A 16,109-nucleotide genomic window follows, 5' to 3' on the forward strand; every position below is an offset into this window, starting at 1 on the left:
GTTGTGTCACTGCTACTTGTCCACAGGGAATACCCATGCACACATGCTCTGCCACGTGCCAAGTTGCCCTGGGTAGTAGGGGAGTGAACACCCTTAAATGAAGGAAGCTGGGACCAGCTGGGGTAAAGGAGGCTGCCCATCTAGGCTGGTCCCAGCACCCTTACCTGGGGTTCTGAGGGTCAGTGGGATCTGATCAGTGGTGATGATCTGGGCACACGGAACCTGGCCAGCAGCCAGAGTATGGCTCCAGCAAGCCAGGCTCTGGTTCCTGCCATGTTTGTCACCCCACTTTTTTCCTCTGTGGGTTTTTTTGACACCAGGATTTCCTGGTGTCAAAAAAAAACCCCCCAAAAAAACCAAAACCCACCAAGATCTCCCTGTGTCACAAAAACCCTGCTGCACTGCAAATTAGCAGTGCAGCAAATGGCTGCATGTGCAGTGCATGCATTTGGTGGCACTACAGATGTGTCTGCAGCACAACAAACCGTGTGCGCTCATCTGGACGCAACTTCTATGTCTGAAATTCTCTCACAGGACCAATTTAGATATTAAGAATTCCTACAAGCCCTCTACCAAAGTTATCAACACTTGAAAATTTCCTGTAGGCATCACAGGTGAAGTGATTTAGAGGCATCTAAAGAAGGACAGGCTGTATAAATTTCCTACAAGAAATTTTCATGTGTTGATAACTTAGGTAGAGGGCTTGTAGGAATTCTTAATATTTGTTTTATATACTTAAGTCTTATAATTTAACTTGTCCCACTTAAGCCCCAATTTCCCCTCCAAAATAAATTCTTCCATGACCTGTAACCATTATACATGACTCGTCTATCAACGTGATGTTTCGGTGTCACCTTCACCCTCTCCTGTGTTTACTCCTTTGGTTTGCAACATCTGCTTGAAAAGTTTACATAAATATAATAATAAAAATAACAAGCAGTGAAAGCTGCTTATAACAAGTACTGTAATAGTCAAGGTTGACTAGAGTGAAAGCCACAAATTGATTCCATGCATTTTAATGCAGACAAGGTTCTTTGGGTGAATCTGATCTCTTTTATTAGACCAACTTAAATAGTTGGAAAAAACATTCTTAGCAAGCCTTTTCAGGTTTAAAAACCTTCTGTCAGGCTGAGGAAGCATCTGCAGTTAGTGTGTGCTCTTCCTGGATGGAATAGTAAATAAGCCAGAGGCTGGCATGCATGCAAGAAAGGTAGTCAGGGAGATGTAAATTAAGGAGTCAGTGAGTAAGAGACAAGCTGGAAGTGGGGGTGGTGGTGATGAAGTGAAGTTCATAGGCTTGTCTGTGAAAAGTGTTTTGTAAATTCCCTTTGAGGATTAGAACTAAGAGATTGGAGAGAGAGTGGTTTTCTTGTGAGAAATGTACCCCCACAGGTAATTGGGTATTCTTGTCTTTAATAGATTTCTGGTGTGCATTCATTCTAGTGCTCAGTTGTTGTTTGGTCTCTCCTACATATTTTCCATCATGGTATTTGGTGCATTGCATGAAATATATTACATTTCTGGAGGTGCAGATGTAGAATCCAGAAATGCTGATGGTTCTGTTGTGGGGTGTAGTAATTGTGGGGGTGGTGGAGATGTGTTGGCAGGTTTTGCATTTCTTGTCCTGGCATGGTCTGGATCCATTTGGTGTGTTCTGGGCCATAGGAATTTTGCTCCTCATGATGAGGTTAGCAAGGTTTGGAGCTTGTTTGAAGGCTAGCATGGGTGGTTCTGGAAAGATCTCTTTAAGAATAGGGTCTCCTTCTAGTATGAGTTGCAATTGTTTGAGGATTTTCTGTATGGGTTTGAGGGAGGGGTGATATGTTATAACCAACAGTGTTTAATTCATGGGGGTCTTTCTTCTGTACTTCAGCAATTCTTCACGTGGTATCCAGGTTGCTCTTTCAAACGTGTGATCTATTTCTCTGGTGGAGTGTCCTTGTATAGTAAAAGTTTTTTTTTAAGACTAGTGAGGTGGCAATCCCGGGTGTTCTCCGCAGTGCAAATTCAGTGGTATCTGAGGGCTTGACTGTAGATCACAGCTTCCCTGGTGTGTTCAGGGTGATTGCTGGTTCTGTGCATATATGTGTGTTGGTCTGTGAGTTTCTTGTATAACGTAGTCTGTATTTTACCATTCTGGATACTGATCATCATGTCGAAAAAGGAGATGTTGGTGCTGGATTATTCAAGAGATAGTCAGATGGAGGGATGATGATTCTTGAAACTCAATCAGAGATTGCAGGTTTTCAGTTCAAATGATATGTCATCAATATATCTTAAGTATAGCAAGGGTTTGATGGTACGGTCCTTGAGGAATTCTTCTTCCAGGTGGCTTATAAAAAGGTTGGCATACTGGGGGGCCATTCTGGTGCCCATAGCTGTGCCCATGGTCTGGAGGAAGTGTTGGTTATTAAAAGTGAAATTGTTGTGTGTGAGGATGAAGCGTATAAAGTGAATAATATCTTTGGGTCTGTATTCTGAGTTGTCATCTTGTTCTCATAGGTATGTACGGCAGGCTTGGATGCCATCCTGGTGTGGGATGTTGGTACATGGTGGCTAGGAGGGTGTTGCTGGGAAGGTGGTCTATGTTTTTAAGTTTCCATAGAATTTCTGTAGTATCTTGGACAAAACTCGTTCTTTGGGTGACAAGCAGTTTTAGGATTGATTCAATGAAACCTGATATTTCCTCAGTTAGAGTTTCATGGCTGGATATGATAAGTCTGCCAGGGTTCTTGTTTGTGGATTTTAGGGAGCATGTAAAAAGTCCCTGAATTAGGTAGTAGGGGGATCAAGGTCTGTAGTTTTTCTTGTCGTTCTGATGGAAATGATTTGATAGTATTTTTGAGTTTCAAGGTGAAAAGGAGAATAGGATCTTCTTGTAGTTCTTTGTAGTAGGTGGTTTCAGAGAGTTGTCTGCTGACTTCCTTTATGAAGCCTTCATGGTTAAGGATGACTATGGCTCCTCCTTTATCTGCTGGCTTTGTTACTATTTGGTGGTTAGATCTTAGAGATTCTATGGCCTTTCTCCCTGGTGGGGAGAAATTGTTATGGTGGCATGTGTTGTTGATTATTTCATTGTTCATTCTTTCCCTGAAGCAGTCATTGTAGCAGTCAAGGTTAGAATTTCATCCACTGTGAGGTGTCCAATCTAATTTTGGGGGGTTTTGCGCGGTTGATTTTTTCCTCAGTGTTGTCAGAGGATGAGTTGTTGTTGAAAGTGGATTCATTTTGGTTGTGGAAATATTCCTTGAGGCAGAGGCGTCAGACAAATTCTTCTAGTTCTCCACATTGACGTACTTTATTAGGGTATTTTTCTGGACAGAAATTTAGGCCTTTAGGAAGGACAGAATTTTCAGTTTTGGTAAGCGTGTGTGGAGAGATTGATGATATTTGAGGGTTGGTTGCTGCTTTCAATTTCATCAAATCTGAGATTGGAATGTTGTAAGGTGTTGGTGTTGCTCCTCTGATGGTTGTTTTGTGGCTGGGAAAGGTGCTCCTGGAGTAATTTGTTCCATTTCTGCTTTTTATGTTGGATGACTGTTGTAGAAAAATTTCTGTAGTCTCTTTGTGTCCATTGTATAATATTAGGGAAGATATCTAGATTTTTCTCTTTTAAGTTGTTGTAGCAGGTGGTGATTTCCTTTCTGAGCTGGTCTCTTTTGGAGTAGATTAGGTGAAGAAGATGATTTCTAATTTTCTCTGAAGTTTTCCTGCATAGCAGTGAAGCATATTTGGAGTTGTGTGCAGTAATCAGAGGATTGTGGATGTTTAATCCTCTGGGAACAAAGTTGTGTTTCTTGCATAGGCTTAGAAAATATATGTCTCTTGAGTTAGCTTCTTTTTCATGTTGTACAGTTTCCATTTCAAGTGGCAGAATTTAGTATCTTCCATGTTACAGGGTGTAGGTTGTAGCCGTGTCGGTCTAAGGACATAAGCAGACAAGGCTTTTTGGGTGAATCTGATATCTTTTATTAGACCAACTTAAATAGTTGGAAAACATGTTCTTAGCAAGCTTTCGGGTCTATTTTAACAGACATTTTCATTGTCAATAGGTTTCACTACACTAAGCCTTAAACTAGCTAGTCCAGTATTCCAAGGGGATTATTTCTTCCTTCTCTTTTCCTTATAAATAAAGAAAGGAAAAAGATAATTGATGTTGGCATTATTACCTGTGGGGAGGCCAATACCTAACCCCAAATTTTGCTGTAGTTGCTATGAGAAGCCCAGCTAACATTCATGGACCCCCGGCATCTATAAGAAGAGGTAGATATATTCGATAAGTTAGTGATCCTCAGTTTATAGAGCCCCCCCCCCCCCCTTTTTTTTTTTAGGAGAAACCTACATATGGAATCATGAAAATTTCTCCCACTATGTCACAAAACACATATGTGGTCTCTAGTACATGCAGAAGTTTCCTCAAACACACACAAATACTGGTTTTGGATCAGAGGCAGCTTCATTTTATGTAATTCAGAAGTCTGTTTACTAGTTACACAAAATAGTTCTTGCAAGTTCAAACAAGGACATTCTGGACTCGAACATAATGTTGTTTTTTTAACCTTATAAGAAGACGTTTTGTTTCTCTAGCTCATAGATCTGTCTAAATATGGGGACGTTTCCAATAAAGGTTTTCAAAAACACTTATGGGATTATCCTAGAATGCTCAGAATTTTACCCAAGAACAGAAGCAAAACATTTTTTACCAGCTCTAGTGTAATGTTATGGACACCAGGAGCAAATATTTGGGAGATCTGCAGTCATTTGAAAGTTCAGAAACCCTCACCTAACTCCCAAGAAATCTTACTCAGGAAGCTGCTAGTGTTATTGCAAAAGGCAAATGGTAAAAGGAAAGCAAAAGGTATATGACTTGGTAGGAAAAATAAATGCAGCAAGATTCAACTAGGCAAAACACTTTTAACAGATAAGTAAATGATACTGCACACTGAATAACTGTTTACCTCACTGGCATCATACTTGTTCTAGAGTAACCCCTGTCAGCTGTCTGCTTTCAGTCTAGCCACAGCGTCACTCAGTAATGCTAAGCAGTTTGCAAGGACAATACAGTGTCTAGAAAAGGCTTAATATTTGCAAATGCATGTTCTAGCAAATTTACCTGCTCCAGGTTTGATCTTATTGATGACAGGGAAACTGTCAAAGCTTTGCTATGAACTGGTTTGATGTGGTGCACATTCTATAGAGCAAGATAATATATATATCCCTTAAAATATATATATTGAAAGTATGAGGAAACGTTGTGAACATACTTTGATCACAGGCCTGTTGACATCAAAATAGAGAAAGTGTATCTTGAGATGGAAAACTAGTTGACTCTTAGTAGCTGCTGCAGTCATTTATTTCCCCACTCATATGACTTACGTAAAAAGAATTGATGACACTAGTTTGCTTACCATGTGTGGGTAGTGTGGGGGAGTGTCTCCCTGTGTTCCCAGGGAGGGTCAAATCTGTCCACACTTGCATTACCTTCATATTCTTGACCTTTCCTCCAGTATTCACAGCTGACATTAGTTATTTCTAGCCGTTACCCACTACAAAAGGAAAGCAAGAGTAGGGAAACAGAATAGTTGCAATTATTCAAATATACAGTATATAAGCAACTGGTCATAGACAAGAAGCCAAAATAAGCCCCACACTTGCTGGGCATGTCTACATGAGATGTTTACCGCAGAGCTAATTAGAGCCGCAGTCAAGTCACTGTGTCTACACATGTGGCCCTATTAGGCCGCAGTAAACTAATTAACTCTGCCATAGGTTAGTACTTGTAAATACAAGTCCTATCCTGCAACAGCATTCTTTAGTGTGCAGCACCACATGTGTAGATGCTGACTGGTCTGGCTGGGGCACAAGGGTGCTTCATTGTAGAAGCTGCATCCTAGCTAGGTCTGCACTGCAGCACGCTTGTGTGCCAGCTAGCCCTTCCGGAGCACACTGAGCCAGGTAGGAGCACCTCTGGGTTGGCAGGCTGACCACAAGGGCCCCTTGCCAGTTGGGGCTGCTCCGACTCAGTTCAATATGCTGTAGTCCTGGGTGCATCTGTAAATGCAGCACCTGGGAGCTATACTCCAGTGCGATATGTACCACAGTTAATCAGTTTGCATTAATTGCATGTGTAGATGCACCCATTTTGTTACATTTTGCTTGTTTATGTGGATTATAACAAAGCTTTAATTCCTGAGTGTACATTGTTGTACTATATTATATTCTTAGATTATATATAGTCTTGGAAAAATTTGATTTTTTTTTTCAGCAAACATTGATAAATGTCAATTTTACCTCATACTCACAGACTGATGAAAAAATATTGAAATTAATAGAAAAGGATGCAAGAAAAATAGTGGCTGATAGAGTGTCTGATGACAGAAGGTGCAGCCCTACAGAACAGTGCTGACTGTAGTTTGGACTGCAACTCCCAGAAACCCCAGGGGATTGGGAATAAAGAGGGAGTGACAAAGTGAACAAAGGAGCTACAGGTGAGTGTAACCAGAACTAATGGAAGCTCTGCTGCTCAGCTGGTGGCAATCCTACAGTAGTTAGGTTTGTCACAGCAGGCAGTTAAATTGCACAATCCTAAAAATTAAAATCAATAAACTAAATACTTAAAAATAAAACATTTATATTATCTGTCAACATTATTTTTTAAAAATTAAAATAAAATTACGCCAAGCCTAAATATATAACTAGACTTATTTATTTCTTGGCAATATATTTAAATACATTGTTAAAAGGGAGATGTATTTTGAAAGTCCCACTTAGGATGCTATCAGAGCTACATTAGATTTTTTAAATTGGGCTTCATTTACATGCTTAAGCAGCTGATTGCTGCTTCTACATCTGATTAATGACCTGCTATCCCAGGTGGGCTAAATACACCCCATGGGCCAGATCTGGCCCACTGGGCCCCTACAAAATTCAGAAAATTGATATCATCTGCTCCTAGCTGCTTGTCAAAGATCACAGGAGCCAGGGGCAGTAGGAGCCAGGGGGAGCTGGCAGAAGCCAGCAACAAAGCCAGCTTGGCCATTCCTTACCCCCAGCCCCCTCTCTCAGAAGCCTCTGCCTGCCCCAGCTTTCACTGCTTCCCTGTATACGTGCTCCAGCATCACATGGCCCCAGGCTGCATTGCCGGGTTGCAGGAGCATGGGACTGCACCAGTACCCCAGGGCCAGGAGCAGGAGGGATCGGGGTGTGTGTGTGTGCGCGTGCATGCATGTGCGCATGCACAATGAGGGAGGGGGAGAGAGAGAGTATTCATAGGGTGAGTCCCACAAGCACACCCTGCCAGACACGCAGACCCCGACATCCCCTCACACATCCCAGCCACCCCCTCCCCCGACAAACCCCATACCCACCCACACTCCACATATCCACACATCCCCACATGCTTCCTCACCCCATCCCCCTCACCCCCACCACACACACACACCCTCCCCCATACACCCACAGCCCCCAACCAACCTATACTCACCCTCCATGCCCCCCAGTATACAAGAGTAAGACTTCATTTTAAGTTATTGTGCAATCACCTTTATGTACACTACACAAATGCATGTAAATCAAGACAAAAATATTTTTTAATCAAATTAATGAATGTTGTAAATGTTTGACTGTAGAATATAATTTGGTATTTTTCTGGCAAAACCCCTTGCCAGAAACTACTCCTGAGGGCAAGGGGAGGGACTTCTGGTGGCAAAGATCAGGGGGTGGGGGCAGGACTTCTGGTCCCAAGATGGTGACCAGGAGGCAGGGCACCTGTCAGGAGGCAGGGCTATCCATGTGGCCCTCAACAGCTTGCCAAAACTCAGTAAGTGACCCCCCGCCTGAAACAATTGCCTGCCCCTATGCTATCCTATTAATCATGGGAAAAGATTTTTAGCTTGTCAACTCTTTTGTATTTCTATCAGAAGACAGCTGTAAAAGGAAAGGTTAACCATAAAGTCAGTATGAATATCAGGTCATGTAACATTTCAATAAAAGACAGATCTGGGGGGAAAAAGTGTGATAAAAAAAATGAATCCCGATCTGGTAGAAACAGCACGTGTTCTTCAATATCAACAGCTAAGTGGTCACTGGCAAGTTGCCTAGATATTTTGGATTTTAAATTCCAGTTGCAAAATCTGGCAGTTATGGCATTCCACTATTGTCTCTGTATCCATAAACTAATAAGCAGAGTAAAATGAAGCATAAATATAGTGCTTTCATCTGTGTTAGATTATTTTCTGCTAATGTTACCTAACTCTATTATTAACTGAAAAAAATAACTGATATTTCCTTCAGTTCAACAAACTGAAGTTTCAAAATCATTTTTAAAAGGATGACCAGGGAGACAAAGTCATTCCCTCTCTATCTAAATGCATGGTCAATTATGTGATCGTTAACAGCATTGTCTTCCAAAATGTTGCCCTTCTAGGATGATAAGATATGGTATAGTTTTAATTGTTCTATAACTTTAGATATCAATGAAAGCAATGGGATTTAAACCCTTATCTAAAACAGAGTGAAGTGTAGCATTGTGCAAGATGAAGCATAACAGGTAAATAAGAGACATGCTATTTGTTATGAGTGACCTGCACCCTTGGCTGGCTAGCTCAAAATCTAGGTGAATAACCAAATCCCATATATTGTATTGTCCCTCTTCATGGCACAAGCCTCAGAATATTGCACGCTAGACTACAGAATGTTGCAATTGTATAATATTATATTGCTTGGCTGTATAGTACAAAACTCAAAATAATTGCTGCAATTTAATTTCAACTGTAGTTGCTAATCACTTCGTTTTCCATAACAAAGTAGGTCACAAGCACATGTATTAAAAATGAAAGACATTAAAGATTCTGCTTCAGACATCTCCCCAAACTGATGGTTAAACTGACAGGCAGTTTGGACTGCATTTTGAAGTGCTCACACTGCATCCTTGTAGATATTAGTCCATTTTTCATCTGCCACTAAAGCAGCTACCACCAAGCAACTACCAACTCACACATGGAATAGCACATTGCTTTGGTAGGATAGTGCTAAGAACAGCCATGTCTGGTGGAGCAAGTTTTTAAGGAGAGGAATGTTGTGAATAACACTAAGCCATAGTGGAAAGAGGAAGCTCACTGTGCTTGCCATACCGGAAAGCCCACACTGGAAAGCCCATTGTGTTTGCCATACTAGAAAGCCCAAATTCCACCAAAACTGCTTCTGTAGGGCCAGCAAGCTATTTGCTGCTGTGTAGCAATAGGCTTCTCCAAAGGAAGCTGCTATATGGGCAAGTAAAAGAAAGTGTACTGTACACCACATGTTTACATTGTGCTGTTTACATTGTGTATGTTAAAAGCATCCTAATTATTTGATGTTAAAAGGGGGCACTACCTTATGGCCAGAAATCTGTGCAAGCTTCTTAAAGCTTAAGGCAATATTATTGTGTTTATAATAAATTACATGCTGCCATCCTATTACGAATCCATAGATACATTTTACCCATATGTGAGAAGCACAAACACTAAGCAAATACAGCCTGAGGCTAAGGACAAAGGAACACTTGTAGCAGCTTCAAAAGAGAAGGGGCGGGGGCAGCTGCTGCTCTGGAGGGTACAACAGCTGTTATATAGTAACCCTTATGTGTATATGAGCTGGCATATAAATTATACAAGTGAACTAAAGCACCCCAACTTTGACACTGGATGGAGCAGGGTTAAAGTTGTGTAGTGAAATTGCTCCTTGTATCCCTACTGGTTCACACACCTTTAACAGTGACAGCATAGCAGCCCCTGTGCTATCCCAACCAGCAACTCCCCGTCCCCTTTTGAGGCCGCTACAAGTGTATGTTTGTCCGTATCCAGAACAATACGCTGTAACATTCAAAATTTGGATTTGCAACTGTGTTTTTTCAACACAAATGTCTTCAGAGAAACCCTATTCCTAACTTTGAGAAAGTTCAGTATAGGAACAAATGAGTAAATTACTCTGGAATCAGAACAAGATACTAGGGAACAGAGAAAGCACAGACATGCATCTAAGTCCCAGTATGGTCCAAGTGTTGTACCTTTGCAGCACAGACCAATGAAAACCTCCTGTGGCCAGTTCTAAAAAGGTCAAGATTATTATCAAATACAAATTCTGCTGGCACACTAGGTCATACTGATCTGCCAGAATCTGGGCCTGGAGTGCTTTTTCATTCTGGGTAATTCAGCATCTAGTAGCATTTGATGCTTCCTGATCCAGAATGCACTCTTCACCATAAAAGTTCTAGTGCTTTTTAACTAGTAGTACTGGTTCAAGGGGACTTAATGTTTGAAAACTGTTTTAGTGATCTCATTTTACACTCTTTAAAATAACATATTAAGTTTTTGGAGGCTAGCTTACCACCTTCAAGTACTTTTTCCATTATCATCTCAGTAAACCCTTTAGATTTTCAAACCTGTGTTGACTTATCAACTTAAAATAGGAATATATTCCACATAGTTTCCATCCACCACATCCTACAGTATGAATATAAAGTGTTAAGTGAAACCTCAGATAGTTTTGGATCTGAAAGAGGTTTCATGTGAGCAAATCATAAAACACAAGCAGTACTTCCTGCAAGGAGAAGTGGAGACATCCTTTGCCAAGAACTACCCAAATGATTCCTTTCATTATGGTTTTTCAATTCATGTGCTTCCTCTGAAGTAAAGGAAGACTGGACAATTGCTATAATCAGCAGCACATTTCAGCAGTTCTACACTGGAAAACTACGTCAGAGTAATTTAATATGAAGAAAGAGGGAAATTTCTTTTTAATATTTCATGAAAGCATGGCATTTTTCAAACTAAAAAGGAGTCAATTTACTTTTCATATTTTTAAAAATTGCTTAAGGAAAAAAAATCCATCCCTGATTGCCAAAAGGCTGCCAAACCTTTTTTTCCCCTTCACCATTCCACAGACAGATATACATTTTAAAACATGCACTGAAATTTTTCTTTCAAATGTAATTGCATGTCCAGACTGAGTAAACTACATGCACAATTTCCTAGTGCTTAATTTTAACTTTTTCACACAGTATTTTTTTTATGTGTAGCTTAGACTGACTTTTTTTCTATTTAAAACTTAGCCTATATACCAGCCTCTTACTGGGGGGTTGCTCACATATTCTGGGCATCTGAAATGAGTTTCAAATTCTGTATATTCTGTAGCATGTACAGCACTCTGGAATGTCTTGAACATGGGAAATGTAAGTTTAGAGGTAATACTGTTAGATTCAAATGTGCTTTTATTTTTATGATAAGCTTGACTGCAGTAGAACATGTACCATATTTGATAAGCTTCCTACCTTAATCTCAAAGCAGACTGAATCAATTAACAAAATTCGTTGCTGCTTTCTTCTCATAATTTTGAGCCATGCATTTGAAAAGCAGAATTAAAACACTGCATTTTTCTACAGATTCAATAATGAACTGTGTATCATAAATGTACAAAGACAAAGGCATCTTACAAAGGATTTAGAGTCTACAGGCACTTACTGGTACATTGAAAAAACAGAGCGAGTGATGTACACCTTTTGGCTTCATGGAACATATGGGTTTAGAAAGTGATTTGAATGAAGAGACAGGAAGGTGGATTAGGCTGCATGCATAATGGAGCACAGCATGCTGAGTGGAAGAGGTTTACTGTTAAACCAAATGAAAGATTTAAAGAAGTCATAGTTATGATGTTCCTTGTTGGTTGCTCCTTCTTTATTATTTGATGTATGCTGCAATGAAGGCTTTTCCTAAAATCATAGAGATAACTTACAGGGAAATGCAAGCATTATTTGTACAAAAGTGAGTTTTCTTGGGAACAGCCTGTAATTTTAGAATGTAGTTAAGTGTAATCAAAATATAAGCAGCAGTAGTAGTTCAAACCTAAGCCTAGATACTGCAATCTTACTCAGGGAAAACTCCAATTTGGCCTTTAAGCTTTACATTTATATGGTATTGTTACCAATTTTTGCCCCAGTATATTGATATGTTGAGTGCAGTGAAAACAGGAAATAAGAACGGACAAGCAAGAAAAGAAGTGCAAAATACTGTTAAATGTGCTGTGTAATGATTTGACAAGACATGTTTAAAGGAAAGCTTATTTAACAGAAGCTGAGTCATGTCTACATGAACTGGTTTCTATTCCCTCTGAGTCATCTCAGTACTGACATATCCCTCTAGTTGCCAAGATAATTTAGAGCAGCTGTTTATAGCAATCATCCCAATAGCTTGCAAGACTGGGTTTCTCGCAACTTCTTAGTAATTCTAGCAGGAAACAGGGTGGGGGAGGGCAGGGGGTGTGGAGCTCAATCTCTAAAGCTCAGATACTATCATTTTTCTTTAAGCAAGCACTTGGTTTACACAGGTTGCATCTTTCCCCCACTCCCCAGAGGCTGAATCTCCTGGACAATCTGTGTACAATCAAAGCTCTTAATAAACTTATCCATCCAGGAACACTTTAATGCACAGACTAATTTATCCTCCTCCCAGCTTTGCCCAGTAGATGACTCTAAGTGTAGTTATCCCCATTTGACATGGGGAGGGACCAAGGAAAGGGAAAAAGGTAACTCACCCAGGCTGCACAACAAATCTGTCAGAAACAAAACTACACCTCCTTACATCCTGGCTTCTAGCACTTGCAGCACGTTTCCAGACAAATACTTAGCCGTTCCAGATATAGACGGGTGGCTTACTTTTGAAGGAACAGATTGATCCAGCTGTAGGCTGGACTTTGCTGCTGAGAGTTGTTTACAGAAACACAGCAGGAAAAACAAGTTCAGTAAGGCTGAAAGCCAAAAGAAACAGATGTAATGAACTGAGGCAGATGCATATAATATGGTACAAGTATTAAAAAAACAAAAAGCAAAGGAAGCCCACACCAAACACAGTATGAAATTAAAAATATGTCATCATCAGATCCTGGCTCTTATAAACTTTGTCTTTTGTTTTGTGATTTCACTTATACTAGGCATACTGATGGTACGTGTAAGGAGGTTGCTCTCAGCTGACCTTAGGGATTGCAACAAGAAGGCAGTCCCTTATGTGCATAGGGCCCAGACTGCTTAGGGCCTTAGGTCAAAACCAGCATCTTGAACTATGCCCAAAGCCAGTACACACTCTGGAGCACTGGAGTTATGTGCTCCTGACAACCCACCTCCATCAGAGAACAGGCCGCCGTGTTCTGCACCAGCTGCAGACACTTCTCAAGGGCAGCACCACACAGAGTGCATTGCAGTAGTCTTGCCTTACGGTTATGGAGGCACGGATGAGAGCAGCCAGACAAGACCCTGAAAAAGTGCTGCAGCCTTCTCACCAGACGAAGTTGGTGAAAAGTGCACCTACTCATGGGCACCACCTGAAGATCCAGGTGCAGCAGAGGATCCAGAAGTATCCCACAGCTGTGAACCCTAATGACAAGGGAAGGCTGAACCCAACAATTAAGAAAAACATGCATTCCAATGTGGAGAAAGTTTAAGAAGATGGACAACAGCATGTATATTAAAGGACATAAAACTAGGAGGCCAAACTCTCCCCCAACACTTCTCAAAAGCAAACCCTACGATTTTTGGGGTCTGTCTCATGATTTCTTAATGCTTGGATTTGGCAATACTGAATATTTTATTTTGTCTATGGTCTTAGGTTTATATTTTTATCATGGCCAATGAATATATATGAGAAAAGTTATGTAATCATCTCAAGTAGAGATGAGAATGTCTCTTTAATAATAAAATACATAGAACTTATATATCAGGAACTGAGGGCTTGTTGGATCTTGCTTGAAATCATGAGTTTCTCAATATGTAAAATTATTTTAATTTCATTTTTTAAAATTGTGACAGCTTGGTGACTTGGTGGAGTTTTAGCCACATTCAGGTATGTTTGATCCTTTAAAAACTTGGTAACAATACCTCTTTCCTTGCCTAAGGTGGGATCACTGGCTATCCCTTTCAGAGATCAGACCCAAACTCTCTGACACTTCCATTTCTTTCCCTAGATAAAAAGCTTAACTTCCAATAACAAGATTTTTTTAACCTAGCATCTGTTGTGTGGTTCTTCTCATCCCTTCAAGATATAATCTGAACAGCAATGTGTCCTACTGTTTGGAGTATGACACTGAAAGAATGATTTTTGCTTCTGAAATTACTTGACAATTCTAGCAATTCTGCCTACTTTTAAAGACAGAAGCCATTTTGGTTTCACTATGTATCATAATCCTCTTCAAAACCACAAGAAAAGGAGCATATTTTCACTTTTCATATCATTGTCTCCTATCTGCAAATGGATCAAAACACTGCGAGTGTTGAGGAGAAGGGAAATACGTGGCATTATGCTACTTTTCTCCAGCAGGGGATCAAATCAATATCAGGACTTCTCTCACTTGTACTTGTGAGGACATTGTCGGCCTTTCTTGTATTTTTCCTCTGCCTCTCAATATATTTGGTATTTTTCTTAAAATCCAAACTCATGGATTAGGGGATGAGACACTCATGAATATGTCTACTTTTTATTCTAAAGTAAAAGCAAACAAGTTTCTAACCCTTATGTTTGTGGAGAGACGCCAGAAAATAAAACCTCAAAGACTCTACAAACACAAGGCCAAAAGGCAAAGAACCATGCAGCATTTAAAATCCCATGATTTTAAAGTACCTTGGCTGGCAATACTGCTCAAGAAACAGCTATGCTGGCAAGTGCTTTGTGCTCTGGTTCTCCCCCTGGTACGCCAGTATTCATTCTTCTCTCTCTCCAGCCGATTGAGAAACGGCCCCACATACCCAGAAGGGCAGAAGAATAGACTGGAATAGTGAAGTAGCCCTTCCATGGACCTCATCATTAAGCCCAAATTACCTACCCTTAGATATTCAATTTTGTCAAAAGATAAATGTATTCTTGTGTGTGTGTGTGTGTGTGTGTGTGTGTGTGTGTAGAAAGAGAGAGAGACCTGTGTACATATATAGCAAGCATGTGTGTGTGTGTGTGTGCATGTGTATAAAAATCACTATATATGTACACAAATGGACATACATACATATTCCATATATATATATAAATATAGATATTTGTTCCCTTCCAGCATATGAAAAGTATGCAGTCTATCAAATGACTGTCACATCTCCAGATACCAATGACCTTGTACTACATGTCTGAAGAGGAAGCTGGTAGACTCATCAGTTCAGCACACTTTAAAATTGCTATTTATGAATTTACTTCTTTGGACCTTTAAAGTAAATATTATATTTTCTTTCAGTCTTCTGTTTGTCCTTCCTAATGATATATATAACCTTAGAAGCAATAAAATACTGTATCTCTAATGTAAATAAAACATGGTCCATATTATAATCTTCACAGCAACATTTTTCTTTTAAAAGGAAACAAGCAGAAATAGACATTCATTTTTTTATTAAAAATCCCTGCAGGATTCACAATTTCATAACCCTCTTGTTGTGAAACAAGCCAACAAAAGCCGGGACATTTACTGTCAAACATTGTTCCTGATCTATATTTTCATTTTTGGGGGGATTGCATATAAGGAAAAAATATTTTTCACAAGCAACAGTTCAGAACTCCTTACAGGTTTATGGTTAAATTGTATATGTAAAAAATATACGAGTCACAGGTTAATTTGTTATGGAGGTGAATCACTAAAGTGAGGAAATCACTTTATTTGAGAGAGCAGTTTGTAAATTGGGTTGTGCCAGGTTTAGGCCAGGTACAGACATTAAACTTTTACTAGTAAAAGTGGTCAGAACCTGGTCTATACCCGTACACAGAACAGAAGTTCATCACACAAAACCAGTCTATACCTATAACGGAACAGAAGTTTGGCGCACACAGACTGGTTTAAAAATGGCAGAACCAGGTCTAAAATATGCACCCCCCCCCAACCCCACATCCCGAAGGGTGAATGTGTATTCTGTACTGGTCTAAACTATGCTGCTTATGGAAAACTATGTAACTTGGATCAATTCCGCCTTGGGCTTTTTGAATGTCTATACCTAGCCAATGTATAAGTCAGTTTTGAGTAAGGATAGAGGACAATTACTGAAAAGAATCCTACTGAGACTTCACTTCCCATAGGACACCTCTCTCGGGCTAAAAACAGACAACTGGTTTATT

General features: G+C 40.0%; 1 long non-coding RNA gene across 1 annotated transcript; it reads right to left on the reverse strand.

Annotated features, from left to right (window-relative positions):
- Positions 1 to 781: 781 nt before the first annotated feature.
- LOC109282180 (uncharacterized) lies at positions 782 to 12,863 on the reverse strand. The gene is made up of 3 exons (XR_002089106.2): positions 12,568 to 12,863; positions 5,409 to 5,546; positions 782 to 3,922 (listed from the first exon to the last, which is right to left on the reverse strand). It is a non-coding gene; the product is annotated as an uncharacterized LOC109282180 (long non-coding RNA).
- Between the last annotated feature and the right edge of the window lie 3,246 nt (positions 12,864 to 16,109).

The sequence above is a fragment of the Alligator mississippiensis genome, chromosome 3 (genome assembly GCF_030867095.1).
Source record: "Alligator mississippiensis isolate rAllMis1 chromosome 3, rAllMis1, whole genome shotgun sequence".
NCBI lineage: Eukaryota > Metazoa > Chordata > Crocodylia > Alligatoridae > Alligator > Alligator mississippiensis.